Consider the following 18,715-nt stretch of genomic DNA (forward strand, 5'->3'; position numbering starts at 1 on the left):
TGATGATGATGATGATGATGATAATCCTTGGTTATTATAAACATCTCACCTTCACAGATGACACACACGCTTTGCCACTCAGAATAGTTATGACTTTGGAATCGACCCTTGCCCAGCCTTTGAGCTAGGCAGAGGACACCCACACTGAGCTACTAAACCAATCTAGCAGTCCCAACGCATCGGCAACACTTCCATCTGTAGAGTTATGCCGGTGGAACAGGCCTTTTTATACCCCCTGGCCAGTTAATATCCTAGGTATAAAATGGCCTAGGCCAGAATATACCCTGGGGAATATTTCAGCCTAGGTTATTTTAACCCCCTGAAGCCAAAATATAAACCCCTTTTCTATTAATAATAATAAATATTACAAGTAAATTATAAATAAAATTTTAAAATATAATCCTGTTTGATGTTATGTGGAAGTAGTAAGTCTGTTCATTATATACATGACAGCTTTGGAGGCAAAGTACAGTACAGTACATGCCATTGTTTTTGCATAATTTTTCCTTACTCTAGTTTGTTAAATATTATGGATTTTTTTTTTTTTTTTTATCATTCATAATTTGTCATGCATGTATTTTGAGAATGATATTAATAAGTGAAATATTGCTTATATTTTATTTTTATATGAAATAAAGAGGGGAGTATAATGTGGCCTGGGGGGTGGGGATTAAAATAACCTATAGGCTGAAATATACCCTGGGGTATATTTTGGTCTAGGCCATTTTATACCAGGGAAATATAAACTGGTCTAGACTACTTTATACCCGGGTATGTTCTAGCGGGGGATCAAGCTGGCCTGCTACACTGGGACTGCTTTGCCACATCCCACAATTAATTGCGATTAGATTCTCTCACCGAATCCAGGAACTATGTGACACACGACAGTGTCAGTGATCGGCAACTAGCACTCACTCTGCCAGATGTAGTGTTAGCTGGCAGAATTGCTATAGGGGTTCCCACATTTAAGAACCGATTCTCAGTTAGCTATGGTGATTAGAATCTCAGGAATGTACTCTAGAGTCGGTTCTTGTCAGTCCAACTGGATGTTGTATGTGAACGTGTGAGGGATTGAGAAATGAGAGTTAAAGATGCAGGAATGGATGAAGTATGTTGAGATGCACATGATAAGGGTCACCTATTCGTCTTGGCAATTGACGGAACAGCGCGTATCTCCACGGGCATCAAAAACACTTTGTGTGGATTACTTGCTTATGGGATGACCCCAAGAATATCGAAAGTTTAGAATGACCAACTTAGTTAATGAATGTATGACCAATTTTACAAGAGACGGTGGTGGAAGCCCTCCCTAATATGCTGCAGTGCGACACCTGCACATGGTAACACCAATATAACCAGGAAGTGGAACTGCCTGCATATACAAACGTCCCTCAGATTCCTCCGTACCTTCCAAAAGGAGGATGGTGGAGAGCAGGAGGGAGGTAACTTCAAGTGGCAGTTCGCGGGTCGGCCTTTTCACCGAGGGCCATCGAAAGCCACCGAGGGCCACCGAAAACCACTGTCCTACGCCAATAGTTTAACTAAATCTAACCCAGCCTAGCTTAACCGTACCTAATAATTTAACCATACCTAACCTAACCTATCCTCCAGCTGGGAGATGGGAAACTAAATCCACCTTTTAGTACGTTTGAGTAAGTTTCTTCTATAACGCAGGAAACAATCAATCAAATGTGGGTTACGGCTTAAGGAACGTGATTATAATAACAAGGGAGGAGTTTTCAGCAAGAAAAAGTCATTTACCAGCCTGAAAATAGCCAGAAAAACACAGAAAACAAGGAGCGGTGCCAAGGCACAGCAAACACGTCCCCTGCAGTCATTTTAGTGCCCACGTATAAACACAACAGGATATCTAGTCAAAGATGTCACATATCAAATTTGGAGTAAATCGGGTGAAAATTGACCATTTTATGCCCATTTGAAATTTTAGGCCCGACCCACCTGACATTGACTCCCTTACCGTTAACTTGGGGATGACCCCTCTAATGTAACGAGGCATGTTATAGGATGTAAATTTGAAAGATGCACCCTCATGTTTTGGTTTCATGTCAATATGACGAATTTAAAAGGAGTTAGGGCTAAAAAATCTGTTTTTACCCGTCCCCCCCTCCTTTTTTCACTTTTGGGAGGCCTACAGCCTGGGCTTTGGCCCAGTTTGGCCCAAAATTTAATCAGGTGATAAAAAGGTCATAGCCCATCATCCCTTTAATTTTAGTCAAAACCGCGCCAGTAGTTTTCGTGTAAAGTTATTAACCGACAGACACACAAACAGACAAACAAACAAACTAACAAACAAACACAAACCAAGTGAAGACAATGCCCGTCCCCAAGCCCCTCCGGGACGGGGAAGGGTAATAAACTGGAGGGGGTCGGCCCTTGGTAGTTCTCGGTGTTTCTCGGTGGCCCTCGGTGAAACGACTCATCAACAGTTCACCAAATTCACGTTTTCAGATGAACCTGGGGCTACTACTACTACTACTACTACTACTACTGCGACTACTACTACCATTACAACTACTACTACTACTACTGCTGCTGCTGCTGCTGCTGCTGGACTATTCTAAAATTTACTTGCCCAGTTTCTTTGTGGGAAATAGACTGATGATGATGATGATGATGATATATCACAGAACACAGTAACTGCATGTAGCTGGCACCGTTAAGAGGATCTGATTTTCCTTAACTGGAGAACCTTACGGAAAGTGATCGATGGTGGTATTGTAATCTTCTTGTACCTTGCATACCGGCTTAGACTAATGGATGGGACGATGGGACTTAAGTTTAGTTTTAATGAACTAGGCTTATGGAGGAACGCATCAAGAGCTTAAGTTGAATTCCTCCTCGCTCCCCTTCCCTTTCCTATCCGTAATTAATTTTTGATTAATAATAGTATGTATAAACTTGATTTTATTTGTAGCATTAATTCAGGTGGTTAGTTATCATTTGATTTTTTAAAGGGAAGTTATTGGGTGTCAATAAATGAAATGAATGTCTAAAGTGGATGCTGATATTGTCCTTTTACCCTATTTTGACCCTAATTCTTGTCCTGATGCTGCCTATTTCATGTCGCTCAGTGTTCCAATAGATAATAATATAGTTCTTCAGCCCACCCATAGCTCCTCGTGACAAGCATCATATTCTAGTGGTAACCTCCTATTGCAACTAGAAATTCAATGATGAAGGGATGGCAGTTTTAGTCCCCAAGTTGACCCGCGCCGTCCCGAGGACGTACTTCCACGTCCTCACGTTTTGTCACAGCTAATCCCGAGGACGTACTTCAACGTCCTGCAATTGCAAGGTTCATAATTTCCACAATTTTCAATTTTCGCGAGTCATTTTTGGTACGTATACACGGGACACCTTCCTCAACAAGATGCCAGGCAGAGACAATGCCTTACCCAGCATGACCTCCTCCCCCCCCTGCATGCCCTTTTCTCAGCAATTCACCTGTTATCAGTGACCTGGCCAGTATAGCCATGTCATGTCACGGTACGAAATTCAGGGCCAGAGTGATTCCCCAATCAATGACAATGTGGAGGACAAACTTTACATAGCATTAGAGGAAGAAACAGTTAGAAATGATGATTAGGTAATGTGGCAAAAAAAGGTCAGGTATTAGTGAGTGAAACAATGCTTATAATGCCTATATTACTGCTTGAAAACCAATATACTCTTGTACTACATATAAATTCGTAACAGTAAATAAATAAATACCATTTATGAGTGGTGTGAAATAGTTATCCTCCCATAGAACTCGTTTTCTTTGGTGCCAGCCTGATAGAAAACCCAGTAAGGTAAGGAGGCTCTCCTACCTGTAATGAGTATTTTAAACCTCAGGTGAGCGATTTCTCTATGAATTTTCGATGTTTCTCACCAAAAGCGAAAGTTTTAGCAAAAAAAAAAAAAGGGTCGAAAAATGGTCGGGATTGGGGGTACCAGTGGTCAAAAAGTGGTCGGGACGGGGCGGGTTAAAGTAAAAATGGTACAGTAACTCCTTCATGTTTTGTTATTTTGGTACTCTGTCGATTCCTATCCTAATGACATAGACAAGGAAGCACGTAGACGCAGCCAGTACAATAATTCCAATGCCACATGCAGTGCTCTCATTACACACACACACGTCTCTTGATTCACAATTGGTCAGTGTGGGGAAGGATCAACCCTTTCAGGACGAAGGCGTATTTTTTGTCGTATCCACAGGGATGGCCAAATCCAGCGTGTGTGTGTGTGTGTGTGTGTGTGTGTGTGTGCGTCCTTAACTGTGTCACCTAGTCACTGTACCATGTTGAAGGATGAAATCTGGCAAACTGCAACCTTGGAGTTTTATGAGCATCTCACTTTCACTTTCCTCGCATTCTGTTGTGTCCACATAAGTCCAAGTTTCATAAGGGGGTTTATAGAAGAGTGGGAAATAATGATGCTGTGTCTCGTGCACTGCCGGGTCTTGTCCGGGGTGTGTCTGAGGGGTGTTTTCAAAGACAAAGGTCACATTTTGGACCGTGCTGGGTGGAGGATACGGTTGGGGTGGGTGCAACAATCAAAGATGTCCTGTGTCTTGTTATTGTTCTATTTATTTGTGATGTGGTAGGTGCGGCATCCACCATCCACCCTCTCAGTGTAATGCTGCCATCAAGTGACTACGCTGAGTGACATGCGTTATGGCCTCCCATAACCCATAAAACCATTTACTACGTTGGGTGGTTACAATATAGCCTAATAACACCTGGTAGTCTAGTGGTTTAAGGGACTTCAAGCGGACGGAGCCCTCAAGGGTTTACATTCAAGAGTAGGTTGGTGCTTATTGGACGCATAATGCCACCCTAGATGCGTGCGAGATTGGTCACCTTTGCCCTAAATGTCGGGAATGCGCAGCCTAATCTCGGGCCCCAACGCCCCTGATGGGCCAAAAAAGGACTGGATGATAAACAGAAAGTTAATGTTTTACTTATTTTGTTTTACTACGGGCAGAAAACTTTACCCAGTCTAGGAGAGCCAGGTTGGTGAAAAGGGGAATGAATGATGTATTTTAACTTTCCTTTTCGGAATGTCAAAGAATAATTGTATGGAAATAGCAAAACATAAAAATAAAAAGGATGTCCTCTGGATATAACTCCTCCTCGAAGGTTAATAACAGGGACCTCTAGTGGAATGCATATTCCCTGATACATATGCAGATAACAAACGCTGAAAATAAGAACCTGAGATTAAAATCGATTAGGGTGTCTCCTCGTACCTCACTTTCTCTTACGGCCATAGTGTGGTTAGTCAAGGACGCTCTCTGGCATTTCCCTGCTCGTTTGTTGCTGTATATGGCACGTATACTTCCTCAACCCGAACACGTAATTACCTCGGCCAACGAATATGGATGAGATTATGTATTCATCGGTGTTTGTTTGTCTGTTTGTTTGTGCACACGATATCTAAAAAAGTGTTCGCACATTTTAATGAAATCTGGTGGACAGGTAGGCACTGAGTCAGGAAAGAGTTGATTAGATCCGGATCGGGATGCAAGAATAAATCATAAACTGTGTTGGCGTCGGCGGAGGTATGCCATCTCTGATATTTTGTAACAGGGCAGACTAAGACTGTGAATTAATTACCTCCTCCAAAGCCGGTGGACGGAGAATTGGTTTATAGATCATAAGTAATATTGGGGTTTGCAGAGGTATGCGTTCTCTGTGTGTTTTCTAATTTTTCTGTTCTGTTTTGCAAGCATCATGCGATTTAGATAGGTTTATCGAGATCATTTAAGATAGAGGGATTAGTTAAAGTCTTCAATAACTCTTTCAATACGATAAGTTATTCTCACTCACTCCTTCGGGATGAACTCTTAAAGCTACATTGCCTCACTCACCTTCCGACTCCACCCACAAGGGTCCTCCATGCAAACCTCCAGGCAGCGGCTCTTCTTCGCCGAAAGTATCTATTAGCAGGAATGATCGTCTTACTCTAGCCCTGAGCTTTACGGTCTTCCCCTTGGTCTCTTCCACCTAGGTTTGTCTCTTTCAGATATCACCCTGTGAGCAGCATCAACCTCTGGGAAACGTACCACGTGCCATACAGCTGGAGACGGTGATCATGTATTATGTATGAGACTTTGACTCAGTCTCATGGAGTAATCGCTTGTTACTCTCCAGGTCGTACCTGAGTTATCCCATGATCCTGCAAAGGCACCAAGTACCAAAGGAGTCAATTTGCATTCTTTAGTGTACATGGTCCGTATCCCTGTCGGTTAAGGAAGCTCCTTAGCACCTCTTCCTCAGCGATTTTCGGATACAGCTAGTTAATATCAATTTGTATGCTTTAATGCTGAGTATGGTGAAATCTGAATGACTTACAATGACAAAGAGGACAGTAAGGAGTAATAAGCAAAATAAATCACTTTGGAGGAGGTGTTAGGGAGCTTCCTTAACCGACAATACGAGCCCACGTCTCACAACCATAAAGACAGGCAGCACCAGCGCCCTGAGGATGCGAGTTTTCATCGTTCGCACAAATGCCAACACTAAATATTCGAAATGAATTATTTCTTAACACTATAAAACAAATCAGTGTAAGAATTCTCATCAGTTGACCTAAAGTTTGATTACACTACCAGGACAAGTGAATCTCTCCAAGACGTCTGTGTCCACACCACATGCTTGAACTGACTGTACTGCTTGTACTGTATGCTGTATGATATCGTCTGCGCAAGAATAAGATAAACAATACGATACAGGACTGGAGTGTTTACGATTGTCTTGTATGTCATTTTCTTAAACCGCATCCTTAATTTGTCGATATAAAGAGGAAAAAGAAAATATCAACCCTCTGGCTGCAATTGTTCGAACTCCAGGTGATTTCATTTACTAAGTTAAACTCAGTTTATCGAAATCGTCAAAAACAATTTCCCTCCTTCTTTCACTAGAGTGATACAAATTAAATATTCTATCCTGGCTGGCTAGCTATTTACAATGTTATTCAGCAGAAAGAAACCCGACGCAATAAGAGAATTTCGGTGTATGCAAAATATATGAGTGAGGAACAGCTCTCTATACCCACGAGAATATCTTTAGTTTTCGGGTACAATTACTGATTTCCCTCAACGCCTTCAGTTCGAGGACGTCACTTCTTTGTATTCATGCTACTTTCAGAGGCTTTCGTTCAGTGCAGGAGAAACTTTTCGAACTGGAGGAGTTAGATATAGCCTACATTAACCCCATCAGTGCCAGGGGCTATTCTTAGCTTGAATAAAATCGCCTGGAAGTAGCAACAATAAACAAGTAACGGGATTTAACCCTATTCGGTGCAACCCTTGGCGATTTCCCACACTTACGACCCTAGTATCGAGAAAAGAATCTTGAGTAATATTATTGGTTTGACGAAGTGAAAGGAACGCATTCGGACACGTCGGCGCCGTTGCAAGGCAAGCGCCGCCAAACATATCGTACCGCACCCGCGCGCACTGAAACACACACACACACACACACACACGTTTAACTATTATCAAATTTAAAATTAATGTAAATATCAAATGATAAAATATTTTACCATTCACCAACGCTTATCATGTTTGCCATATATCAAAGCCGTAGGCTATATTTTCAGTCTGAGGGCTGCAGTATCAATAAACCGTTTACTGTTGTCTCACACACACACCGTCCATAACATGGAAGTTGATAGCTTACACATCTTCCTCATCATCATCACCACCCTTCCTCCCTCACACTCACCACCTCCCATCTTCCTCACCACCACCTTCCCTCCCTCCATCACCCTCACACTCACCACTATATTCCCTTCTACCATACTCTCCGTCTCACTACCACCGCTTTTTTCTCACCACCATCTCTCTCACTCACTCGCCACCGCTAATACTCTCTCTTTCTTCCTCACCTTCATAACTCCTAAACCCACTTTCAGTGGATTTACTACTAGGTAGACTAGTTGATGGAGAGGTAGCTATTAGTCAAGGAAATCTAATAATGTAAGCATGTAAATAATACCTGGTTATACATGCGAGTATTTTTTTTAATGCAAGAAAGAAGGAACCAAAGGGCAGGACCTGCAAATTGCTCCCTCCAAGAAAAAAACGACAGCAGAGCCAAATTCAAGATCAGTTCATTTCGAGATGCCTGGACACACTGTGTATGAAAGACTGGAGACCGTAGGCAGTAAAAAAAAAACAGAGATGGAGACAATTCCAGAGTTGACCTGTTGCATACATGAATGACTGGAGCAACGGTTAACTCTTGCATTAAAGAGTTGAACAGAAAAGGGCTGAGTTTGTTGCTAAGACGGGTGCTGCGTGCCTGCTGTGGTGGTGGAGGGATGCAAGCAGACAGTTCAGAGGAGCAGTGACCATTGAAGTGGCGATAGAAAAGAGACTGATGCAACAGTGCCGCGAAGAGACAGAGGTTGAAAGGAGCCAGTAAGAGGAAAGTTAATGAGACGAAAAGTCTCCGACTCCATCCTGTTGAGAAGAACTGTGTGGGAAGCCTCTCCACACATGACAGCTGTGCTCTACACAGGAGCGAATAAAACCCGTGTATAAAGTCAACAACTGTGCAGGGCCGTGGGTTAGGGCTTCCTGACTAAAACCTCCTAAGTGAAGAGTCCAGTCCTGCTGTGGACTAAAAATGGAAAGTTCATAATGATGATGATGAGAATACTACCATATATTTCTTTCTAATGACTGAATATAATATTTAGCTACGCGAGTTTCAGCCACACTCAAAAAGTGTGTAACCTGGATACGGGAAGAGGACCCAACTCGCCATGTATCCCACCAACCACTCCCCAACCTCCTCCCTTTAGAAAGAAGTTATTTATTTTTCAAATGTCATTACAACTATATAATAATGAATTTATAGAAGTAAAAGATTATTCTTATTAATTTTACACGTGTGGGGTGAGGACTGAGTTGGTGCGTGAGGACTGTGTTGGTGTGTGAGGACTGTGGTGGTGTGTGAGGATTGTGTTGATGAGTGAGGACAGTGGTGGTGTGAGGACTGGTGGTGTGTGAGGACTGTGTTGGTGTGTGACGATTGCGTTGGTGTGTGAGGACTGGGTTGGTGAGTGAGGACTGTGGTGGTGTGTGAGGACTGTAGTGGTGTGTGAGGACTGTAGTGGTGTGTGAGGTCTGTGGTGGTTTGTGAGGATTGTGTTGGTGTGTGAAATATAATCTATTCGTGAGAACAAAACAGACTCGACCTTCTCATGGACCCACTTCACGTATAACTAAGGAGTGAGAAACAGGTAGACCTTTATCATACAAATGGATGGCGAGTGAGAAAGGGCCGGGGAGTACAGGAGGTAGATAAGGCAGAAGGCGGTAGATGTACGGGAGATAAATGCTTGAAAAGGCATACATATTGCATAATAAATGCAAAATTCCACATCAACAGCCTTGTGCCTTACCTACCTCCTATTCTGCCTGCCCCTCTGTTGTATGATAAAGGTCTACCTGCTTCTCACTCCTTACAGCTGAAGGAGGTCCTTGAGAAGGCTGAATCTGTTGTCACCAATATATTATATAGGTATTTCTAAATCTGAGTACTGCAAATTAAAATTGAAGGGCACAGAGAAATATTTAGTTATAACCAATTATTCAAAGGGCACGGTAGCTCTATCTGCTCATGCTACGCCCCAAGGAGTATTCAGAGCAATGCAATAACAAATATTCAATTATGAATAGTTATACCCAAAACATCATCAGTATACAGTATAAATCAATGGTTAATCAGTGGGGCAGTCAATCCCAAAATACCGACAAATTAGTCAGTAGACTGTCCTTCTGATGTCAGTTTATTAGTAATTTCCCACTGGTCAATCACTAGCCTATCACTGAGACCTTTGTCGGTCAGCCAGTCAGTCTCTCCAGAAGTCAGTCCCTTGATCCTCTGTTAGTAGTCACCACGAGAAAATGCAGCTGCCAGCCAAAGCTCCGTACATGCGGGATCACCATTAAATTCTTCCGAGTAGACTGTTAACCAGGAAACATGCCAGTCTTTGGATTACTGAATCGCTTAGAGCAGCCTGTAACTTCCTGGTTAAACCCTATATCTCTTGTAACCGGAGAACAAGCTGTTCCCTGGGTAATGCACAGGCACAGTGTGGATATGAGGGGTTAGGTCCAGAGCCTTGCCTGGCGCTTTCAAGGGAGACAGCAGTCAATCAGGCCCCAGCTCCTTCTCTACACTGCGAGACCATGCTTCATTTCAGCTGATCCACCCCCTGTTGCATCGACCCCTGGTAAGTTAAAAAGATCCCGGGTGCCAATTAACTAACAGGGCCCTCAGTGACCCACAGCCCGTCACAGGTCGAAAGAGTAGTAACCGTTAACTTGGGGCTATCCATGCCTATGCTCCTATGTATTTTCCGGCGGTATTTGATCCTACGCACTCGAACATCCTTTTTACTCTACACTTACAACTAATATAAGTAAGCCGGAGGATTCTTATGCTGCAAGATCCTCACCTTCCGTATCTCTATTTACATCTATCATATAAGGAAATTTTTAAACAAAAATATAATCCGTATATAACGTAAACTCAGTCATAATCTATATTCACAGATATGCATATTCATTCTTAATTTCCAAAACAAGACTTTCACTGATTGGGCATGTTACTATAGCATTTCATACATACTTTATTTCAATTCTGATCACAGGTGTGCTAGTGACGTACTTGACATTGTTTCGTGGACGATTTTGCTTTGGGGCGATTCTGAGTGTATCCTGGACCATAAAGAGACTCCAGGCATGAATGACACTTGTGCTGCTTGCCTGACCTATTCTCATGTGTTACTTCTGGGACGGCCTCCTCTACATCTCCCTGTCCGAGCATAAGATTCATCTTAGCTATTGTATTCCTGGTCAGACCACAAGCCTGAACTTTTCTTCTTTCAATTTGCAGATTACACAATGCCTTCACTATCTGCCAGCCATAGGAGATTGAAGCAATTTTTCTTGGGTCCTGATTATTATATAACGAATAAATTGTCTGTGAATTTACTCTGGCAGTGTCGACAATGTAGCCAAGGGCATTCACTGTCCATCTTCTAGATTTAGAGTGTACTGTATGAAAACTTATTCTCTGATCCATGTCAGTGCCTCCTTTAGTGAAATCATACAATTTAAATATATAATATATATATATATATATATATATATATATATATATATATATATATATATATATATATATATATATATATATATATATATATATATATATATATATATATATATATATATATATAATATATTTTTCAAATCATCTTCCTTGGTAATGCCTAATATAGGGGAAACTGTGCTCAGAAGTAACACATCTTTCTTACCTTTGCTTTTTGGTGGGTGTTACATAGGATTCAGTGTCATTTCCTCCCCGTGTTTCTTCCAGTAAACTTGGTATGACCTATCTTCCCTTTCTGTGACTATCTCTGGTGGTATGCCTTTCATAGTAGAATCTATAGTACCTAAGGCTGAGATACCTTGTGTTTGAAGCCACTCCAGCAACTCTATACTGGTGTACAATCTATCCAGGCTAATAATCCTACCTCTAAGGTCGACTGAGGCTTGTAACTGACTTACCAGAGCTTCCACTGTTGGGACTGTACCGCGTATGTAGTGTGGTCCTGGCTCTCCAGGTTTACCTGAATATACAGCTGTCCTAAAGGTAAATGGATATCTAACAGCATTAATAGATTTATATTGGAGGCCGTAGAGTACGGGTTTGCTCTTATTGTAGTCTGAACCCTATTTGTGTTCTGCACCCATACAACGTTTCATCAGTGGTCAAGAAGTCACCTGGCTCTAACACTGAGCAACAACAATTACTGAACTGTTCAAAAAGCTCACTGATTGCTGCAAACCGATCGTGTACCCATCTCTGGTGTCTGGTATCAATGTTGATCGTGTACCCATCTCTGGTGTCTGGTATCAATGTTGATCGTGTACCCATCTCTGGTGTCTGGTATCAATGTTGATCGTGTACCCATCTCTGGTGTCTGGTATCAATGTTGATTGTGTACCCATCTCTGGTGTCTGGTATCAATGTTGATCGTGTACCCATCTCTGGTGTCTGGTATCAATGTTGTTAAAAGTTATGTCGGCATGTAAGAAACCAAATCGTTTTACTGACATGACGGCTTCAAATATTGGGTGACCAAACCCTTCCATGAAAAGACGATTATAGCAATATTTATTTTGTCCCAACAAACCTCTTGGATAGAGCAGGCCAAAAAAGCTTTTCAATTCTATGGCATCAGTCATCTTGACGTGTGTTGGTATTTCAGCACTGTCAGTATTAGAAATTTCGGTAATTATGCCTTGTGTTAGCATGGGTTACAATACCATCAATCATATTAGATGTTATAAACAACTCCCATGCCATTATTTCTGTATTAGCTGACCTTGCCTCTCCTAACAAAACATCCTTCACTAGGCAATACCTTCTCAACAGGCCTACCTTCTGTATGATTGGTCCATATTATTGACTTACCGATATCTAATTTTCTCTGGGGTTTCTCTAAAATCCAGGTATATTCCCTGAGCTCGTGTGGCAGGACAAATTCGTCATAATTATGTTTGTTCAAGCACTGGTCCAAAGAACTGATTAATCTATTTTTCACCAGTGGCTTTCTGTTTCTGAGTGGTACCCACTCTTCTTCATTTTGTCAACATTCTGATCATCATCTACATCGTCGCCCTCAGCTACTCTATCCAAGGCAAGGTCATCATCATCATCATCGCCAACTACCTCTTCCAAGTAATCTTCGACTGGGTCGTCAACATAGTCGAAAATAAAAGCACTGACTACGTCCGTCGGCACATCCACCCCGTCCCCTAATTAATGCCTAACTAACCGTCGTCCAGCACGCCTACACGAGAGCCGCGAGGTTTGTGTGTGTGTGTGTGTGCACATTACAATGCACGTGCGTGTATCTGTGTGCACAATACAATGCACATGTGTGTATCTGTGTGTATGTGTACGAACAACCATTTCATTGGGTATGAGGAGTCATAGAGAAAAAACAATGAATAATACATAGATAATAAAATTAGTGAATGAAATTACTATTTCACTAGGTATGAGGAGTCATAAAGTATGAACAATGAATAATACATAGAAAATAAAGTAGTTTGAATGAAAATAGGAAACGTATCGTACGTCTGGAAGCTGTGTTGATGCCCGTTAGGCTTGCGTAGGCTAAGGTCCCAGATATTTCACTCATCTTCGAGCGTTTTCTTTTTGTTTAGCGCTCTCCACGGGGAAAAATCGTTAATTTTAGAGAAAACGCTCGTTTCAACCCAGTTTTTTCGCTCAGAATCACTATTTTGTTGTGTTTCCAGTAATTTAACAAGAAAACAATCGTGAGACCATGCATTGCTTACAAACTAGAGTTTATTGGCAAAAATTAGTTAGGGCGTATCAAAAATGATACGGGGTGCACCGAATAGGGTTAAGTCATCAGTATAAGTATCTGTAAAAATGGTTTCCATCCTGAAGGCCTTGACCCGTATTCTCGTAGGTCAAGGAGGCTCCCGAGCGCCTCTTCCGCAGCGATTTATTTTTGTATCCGGCTGGTTATTATTACTTTGTATCTTATTTATGCTGATTGTGGAGATGTTCGAGTGATTTAAACAACGCCTAAGAGGACAGTAACATGTAGGCGAAATGAATTGCGTGGCCTTATTAGACCTTGGGCTTAGGTAGAGGTGTTGGGGTGCTTCCTTAACTGACCAAAACTTGACCCCTTGACCCTGCTGAAAGCGACATGATACATTTCCCGGGGCGTGGGGGGGGGGGGAGATGAAGTGATCTTGAATGTCTGGGGGTCGCTGGATACAGAATTTCGTAATTATTTTTGTATGATGTATTTTGTAACAAATCCATTTTCCGTCAACCATCGCATGGAGAACATATCCGGAGGTAGTGGATGATGAATTCCTAGCATTTGGAAGCTTTCAGGAGGGAATGGGTTGCTGCCATCATATCAGTCAACACATTATCTGTTTCACTGCATCTGTTTTTCTCGACTACATGTCTCTGCAAGGTCGAGTAAACCAAGCTGAAAATATCAAACCAGGGCAAAGTAATGTGTCCCACGCGGAGAATAAATCCATCGCACTCTGACTGCCACTCGACCATTGATACCTCAGCTGGTTGCCAATACGTCATTTCAGTTGTCCATCTATCTAACTATTGCCAGACTCCTTAATCCCGAACGGGGTGGCCACAAACAAATCGCCTCCACGTCACCCTGTCTCCCTCCATTTCACTGACCTGCTCCGAACTCACACCCCCCTCTCTCAAATACCTCTCCACTCCATCCCTCCATCTCATCCTCGGCCTCCCCTTCCCTCTCCCCCCATCCACTTCACTCACATACACTCTCCTCGTCAGTCTCTCACCCTCCATCCTTTCCACATGGCCAAACCACATCAATGTATTCCTCCTAACGCTTCCTATTACATCCACATCCACACCACACCGCTCATTTATTTCCTCATTTGTCAGCCTGTCTCTCCTTGTGACTCCACAGGCTCGTCTTAAATAACGCATTTCCATTGCTCTCACTCTTGACTTGTGTCCTTCCAACAACGTCCAAGCTTCGCTTCCATACGTTAGAGTTGGTATCAGAATACTGTCATGTAGTAACTTTTTCACTTCCATGCTCACTTCCCTGTTTCTTATCACTGCTTTCAAGGAACCAGCAACTTTTCTTCCTTGTTGCACCCTTTCATGCACTTCACCCTCCAAAATTCCATCCTTACTCATCACACTCCCCAAGTACTTAAACGTACTCGCATTTTCCATTTCCTTGCCATCCAACCTCACTGTACATTCACTGACTTCATCTCTCTCAAAGACCATCAATTTACTCTTCCCTACATTCACCTTTAGATTCCGTTTCTTACACACTCTCTCAAACTCATCCACCAAGCCTTGCAGCTCCCCTTCGTCTTCACTCAACAATACAGTATCATCTGCAAACAACAGTCCAGGGAGTTTCCAAACACTACTCTCTCTCACTAGGGCTACTCCAACATCCACTGCCCTACCTTGTATCTCTTTTATTACCCCATCCATGTACAGACTGAACAACCATGGAGACATGACACATCCCTGTTTCAACCCAACCTTCAAAGAGAAAAATTCACTTAGTTCACCATCCACACGCACTGCAGCTCTAGCACCATCATACGTACTCTTCACAGCATTCAACAACTTCCCATCCACTTCATATATTCTTAATACTTTCCACAATCCTTGTCTATCCACCCTGTCATATGGTTTCTCCAAATCCATGAAAGCCGCATACAACTTCTTTCCCTTCTCTAAAAACTTTTCCACTATTGATCTAAGAATGAATATCTGATCTACACAACCTCTTCCGTTCCTAAAGCCTCCCTGTTCTTCTCCAACTAATTCCTCTGTTATTTCCCTAACTTTGTCAATAAGTATCCTACCATATACTTGTCCTATTACACTAAGAAGACAAATGCCCCTATGATTACCACACACTTCTTTTTCCCCTTTTCCTTTGTACAAGGGAATAATTAAAGCTGACTTCCATCCTCCGGGACTCTACCTTCCTCCGAGGCCAGTCTGCACATCTTCCACATCCATTCTACTACTATCTCTCCCCCATGCTTCAGTATTTCACCACACATTCCATCAATTCCTGGGGCTTTCCCCAATTTGACTTTCTTCATTGCTTCCACAACTTCTATCCTACTAATTTCTTCCTGTCTTCTTACCTCCCTCCTTCTCCCAGCCATTCCCCAGCCACTTATACTCGCATTACTTCCATTCTCTATGTTCAACAATTCCTTGAAGTGTTATCTCCATCTGCTCACTTTTTCTCACTTCTCCACTAGTAATCTACCATTTTCATCTTTCACTCCCCTACTAACTTAACTGCCACCCTGTCTTACTCTCTTCATCTCTTTCCAGAACATTTTCTTACAGTCTCTCCATTTTACATTCAAATTCCTTCCAAATTCCTCATCCATTCTCTTCTTACTCTCTCTTACTAATCTTTTCACCTCTCTCTTCCTTTCTACATATAACTCTCTTTCGCTTCTCAACTTCTTCCACGCCCCTATTTCTCATCCATTCATTGCATGCATTCTTCTTTTGTGCCACAGCCTGTCTCACCTCTTCATTCCACCATGCTATTCCTTGCACCCCCTTCTGTCTTCTCTTCACCCTACACACCACATCACATGCTGCACATATTTCTTCTGTGTATATCTTGCACACACCTTCCACGTCCCCCATCTGCTCCAATTCATATTTACCCAATTGTTCCTCCACTTCTCGCTTATATTCTGCCCTTTTCTCATCCTCTTGTAATCTTTCCACTCTCCTTGCAACTACTCCTTCCCCCCGTCCTTCCCTTCTTTTATTTCTCCATTTTACTTGGATCTTGATTCTGGCCACCACCAAGTAGTGGTCAGAAAGTCCACTCCTCCAACCTCTATAAGCTCTTGCATCCATTACACATCTTCGCATCCTTTCATCCACACACACAAAATCAATCATTGCCTTCCTTTCATTCAGTTCACCACACACCCTTCTCATCACTCGCCATGTATACCTGTGGATCATTTTGTGCATGAAGAGGGTATTGGCTATCACCAACCCCCTCCCGGCACAAATGTCCACTAACGCACTGCCATTCTCATCTCTCTCAGCAGGCACACCCCACTCACCAACTATTCCATCCACCTTCACATTCCCATACTTTATCATTCGTATCACCGATCAAAAACACTCTCTCATTCCTTCCAAACTTTTCCATGCACACTTCCACATTTGTCCAGAACTCTTCTCTCACTCTGCTTGCACGATCTTGCGTTGGTGCATACACGCACACAATCGCCCACATTTGTACTCCAACTTTCAATCTTACCCACACAATCCTTGACCCAACTGATCCATACTGTCTTATGCTCCTCTTCCATCTTTTACTCACAACTATACATACTCCTTGTTTTGCCCTCTCATTCTCACCTACTCCTGTAAATATACCCCATCCATTCTCCCATTCTCTCTCACTCTCTCCTCTCCATGTAGTTTCAGGTACTCCACATACACCCACTTTCGCACCCTTAAGCACCTGGACAATCTCTCTCTCTCTTTCACCACATCATTCGCACCCCTTACATTCCAAGTCGCGATCCGTACCATGTCCTTTGTCCGGTCTTTGGTTGTCATCTTTTGGTCAGTCCTTGTCCGAGGCTTCCTGTTCGTCTTTTTAGTTAGCTCTGCCAAACCTTTTAGTCGCCGCATACGACAAGCAGGGATACTGGGGTAGTATTCTTGAAAAAAAAAACCTACCCGCAGAGGGTACTGCTGATATTTCAGATAACTTTTTAGAAGAGGAAGCAGCTCTAGGAGCGTTCCTGTCCGTCTGTCATTCACAAACGTTTTTTGAAACGAAGTTTCCTTTCCGTAGACTGAAGTGCAACCTCATATAAGGGTCTTAAAGTTCTCGCTTCACGCCCATAAACTTTAGCAACTCCAGCAAAGCCCTATATTAATGCCCTAAAGCTCCCGCATCTATCTAGCACTTTCGAATTTGTTGAGTATTCGATTATTTGCAGGCATCACGTCCCCGGATTTGATTATCTGAGTTATTCACTCAAGTAAATTTGTGCGATTATGATACAATGAATTAATACCTTCCATCCAAAGCAGTGTTATTAAAAATCTTTTTTTCAGCTGCATCTAAAAGGATGTAACTGTAGGGTTTGATAACACCTTCCATTAAATGTTCCTCTTCTAGACGGTTCCTCTGAGCTGAAGAAAAAAATCTTGTTAGTAGTAATAAAATAAACGTCCTCGAAGTGGAACGACTAATTACAGACACCACAGAAGTTATAGTTCTTACCTGTACCGCAAAACGCCAGGCTACTAAGAGCAATATGAGACTGTCTTGCTGGTGCTGTTGTTGAACACTTTGACGGAGCACTCAGCTGAGTAATTCCAGAAACCCACTTTCATGGGGTACACACATACGGTCTCTCTATCCCCACCACATTTCCTGCTCATTTCAACCATTTCATTGTTCCCCACGCCCATTTTCTTACACCTCATCATCATTGCACTCAACCTACATGTCGCACAACTCCCATTCCACAAGGTGTATATTTTTTTTCTACTCCATCCTCACAGCTTATCAGCATTCCGGCCCGTCCTTACCATTTCTTCATTTCATTTTTCACTAAGTCCATTTCTTTACCCGTCACAGTGGTTTCATGGCGCGACGCAGGTCACGCGATCGACAAACTCGCGTTTTCACATACCCTTGACCGCACCTATTCATGCTGCCATCTTGTGTGGCATTAATATTTTATGTTGTCCCTGCAAGTATCGGTACCTAGAAATGTAAAAAATTCATATCCAACATACAGTAGGCTACATATTCGAATGACATTATTTATTTTGGTCCTCATAGAATACGTAGATGGTGACCACAGGCATCGAATTGTCCAGGGAAAAGGGGTGGAGGGTAAAATGGAAGAAACAGGAAATTATTACTCTAATACTGTTAGTTCATTGTTTTTTCCGGCTATTATGAAACAAATAGAGTGTATGGAAGTGGGTGGCTGAAGGAAAAGGAGACACAGACGAAGAGTAATGTGTGGAGAAATAAGATGAGGTAATGAGTTAAATTAATTTCTTTGTGAATACCCTGAACT

Source organism: Coenobita brevimanus, chromosome 84 (assembly GCF_032717465.1).
Source record: "Coenobita brevimanus isolate Jiangsu-jjx chromosome 84, ASM3271746v2, whole genome shotgun sequence".
NCBI classification, from domain to species: domain Eukaryota; kingdom Metazoa; phylum Arthropoda; class Malacostraca; order Decapoda; family Coenobitidae; genus Coenobita; species Coenobita brevimanus.